The sequence below is a fragment of the Elephantulus edwardii genome, unplaced genomic scaffold (assembly GCF_000299155.1).
Source record: "Elephantulus edwardii isolate Elephantulus edwardi_28Jun2011 unplaced genomic scaffold, EleEdw1.0 scaffold00319, whole genome shotgun sequence".
Taxonomy (NCBI): Eukaryota; Metazoa; Chordata; class Mammalia; order Macroscelidea; family Macroscelididae; genus Elephantulus; species Elephantulus edwardii.
Window position 1 is genome coordinate 1,597,338 of NW_006400069.1, and position 3,119 is coordinate 1,600,456.

Consider the following 3,119-nt stretch of genomic DNA (forward strand, 5'->3'; position numbering starts at 1 on the left):
AGCACAATAAAGTGTTCTGGGATTACCATTTTTGTAATGTCATCCATCATTTGTTGTTATCCACATATGTAATGCCTTCGCACAGTCAATAAAACATAAATAAACATTTTCTTGTGTTTTCTGCTTTCAGCCAAGATCTATTTGTCACCAGCAATGGCACCCCTCCTTCCATGGCCTCTTCTGAAACTAACTTGGATTTCTATAAATTCCCTGTTGATAGCTCCAGTTATTTTTGGTAATATTCAGAAATATTTTACTTGTATGCAATATTAATGACATTTTTTATAATTTAGATATTTTGTTGGGCCATTTTTTAAATGGCACAAATATGGTTCTCTTCTGTCAGTTGACCAGAGAGGTAGGTGTCTTCCTTATTTCTTTATGTAGACATATCCAGAACTGCATCTGTTTGTTGAAAAAGTTCAGTGAGTATTCTTTTAATTCCTGGAGGCTTAGTTTTTGCCAATGCCTTCAGTGCCCCCTGGATTTCTTTCATCAGTACCATTCCTTCTTAATAAAATGCTAATTCCTATAATGGCAATCAATTATTTTTGGTAAAGTGACTCTGTATTCTTTCCACCTTCTTTGGAGACTTCCTGGATCGTTTAATATTTTACCCAGAGAGCCTTTTAATATTGTAACTTCTTGTTGTAGCTGTCAGGTGCCATGAAGTAAACTACACCTTACAGCGACTCAGAACCATGAACAGAAGATTCCAACCTCGCCCTATCTGTGCCAGCATCATGATTACCACCATGCAGGGTCACCTTTTCTTTCTCTGACCTTTTCAAGGAGGATATTGTTTTCCAAGAACTGGCTCCTGCTGACAACATGCCAAAAACACGTGAGAACAAGTTTCACCCTCCCTCCCTTTAAAGAGCACTCTGGCTGCCCTGTCTCCAAGAAAGACTTGTTTTCTCTTTTGACAGTGGATGGGATTTTTAGTACTCTTCTCCAACACTAAAATTCAAAAGCTTCAATACTTCTTTGGCCTTTCTTTATTGATATCACCCAAATTTCAGATGCGTAGGAAGAAATTGAAAATATCAAGTCTTGAATCCGATGCATTTTAATATTTAAACTGACATCCTGGCTCTTCAGGGAGCCTCTGGCAGCTTAGTGATAAGAAATTGCTCTTCCAACACAAAAGTACACAGTTTGAATCCACCAGCTAGCTCCATTGGAGAAAAATGGACATTTTCCTCCAGTGAGATTTACTGCCTCTGAAAACCTGTTGGAGGGTGTGTGTCAGCTATTGATAAATTCCAACTTGATGGTACAAAACAACTTGCTCTTTAGAACTTTAAATAGATCTTTGACAGGAGATTTCCCTAATGCAGCGTGCATTTTGATTTCTTCACTGCTGCTACCAAAGGTGTTGATTATATATGCAAGTAAAATAAAATCCTTGACAACATCAATCTTTTCTCCATCTATCATGATGTTACATACTAGTCCAGTGGTGAGGTTTTTGTTTTCTTGATGTTGAGATGTAATGCATATTGAAAGCTGTAGTTTTTTAATATCTGCTCAAATTTTCTTCACTTTCTGCAAGCTAGGTTGTGTCATCTGCATAATGCAGGTTGTTAATGAGTCTTTTTCCAATGCTGATGGCACAATCTTCTTCATACAGTCTAACTTCTTGAAATATTTGCTTAGCATACAGATTGAAGAGGTGTGAAGAAAAGATACAAGCTTTGATGCATACTTTTCCTGATTTTTAAATTATGTTCCCGTATTATGTTTGAGCAAATGCTTTTTGGTCTATATATGTGGCACATGGCAAGGTGGGACCAGTTCTTGGAGAAGGACAACATGTTTGGAAGGACGGAGGGACAGTGCAGTAGAAGAAGACTCCAGATGAGATGGATTGACATAGTAACTGGGGTAGTGAGATTAGGTGTATCAGGGTCATTGAGATTGGCTCAGGGTAGGGCAGGGTTCAGAGCTGGACATAGGGTTTCTATAAGTCACAAGCAATGCCATAATATCAACAACAACTGAGCATAATTAAGTGTACTGAGATTTCCTTCTCACTGTCATCCATAATTTGTTATGATTTACATAGTCAAATGGCTTTGCATAGTCAAAAAGCACAAGTAAACATTTTTTTTTCTGGTATTCTCCTTTCAGTCAAGATCCATCTAACATCAGCAATAATAACCTTTGTTCCATGGCCTCTTTCGAACCCAGCTTGAATTCTTGGCAATTCTCTGTGGCTGCACTGTTCTAGTTATCCTAAAAAATCTTTTATAAAATTTTTATTTGCTTGTGGTTTTAACGGTTAAAAATGTTCCCACTTGTTGGCTCACCTTTCTTAGAAATTGAAACAAATATGTATCTCTTTTAGTCAACTGGTCTTAGAAAATTGTTGGCAGAAACTGGGGAGCATGTCAAGCATTGTATCTGTTTCCTGAAACACTTCAGTTGATATTACATCAATTCCTGGGGCTTTATTTTTGCCAGTGTCTTCAGTGCAACTTGGACTTTCCCCTTCAGTAATATTGGTTCTTTCCCTTCCCCTACTAGTTTATTTACAAAATTAATATACAAATTCTTTCAATTTCCCTCACGCCCCCCCCATTAAATTGTACAACCGGATGATTAATCCTGCCTCCCCTGCACATCCACATCCCTCTGCTTCCAGCCTTTCCCCATGCCACTTGAATCCTTATACTCATTCTATAATAATGGTTTTATACAATATTTATCCTTAGTTCACTCAGCATAATGCTCACCAGTCTCTCCCAAGTTAGGTAATAATTTACAAAACAATTGTTCCTGTGTGCTGCATAGTATTCCATTGTGTGAATGTACCATAATTTTTCAATCCATTCCATTGGGGTTGGACACTTGGTCTGTTTCCATGTTCTTGCAATGGTGAATAATGCTGTTATGACACCAAGTTGTGCCAAGAAATCTGGAGAAGAAGCACTTGGCCAACTTACTGGAAGAGATCTATATTTGTTCCCATTCCAAAGAAGGGTGACCCAACTGAGGGTGGAAACTATAAAACAGTATCATTGATTTCACATGCAAGCAAGATTCTACTGAAGATTATCCAAAAACGACTGGAACAGCACATCATCAGAGAACTGCCAGAAGTCCAGGCTGGGTTT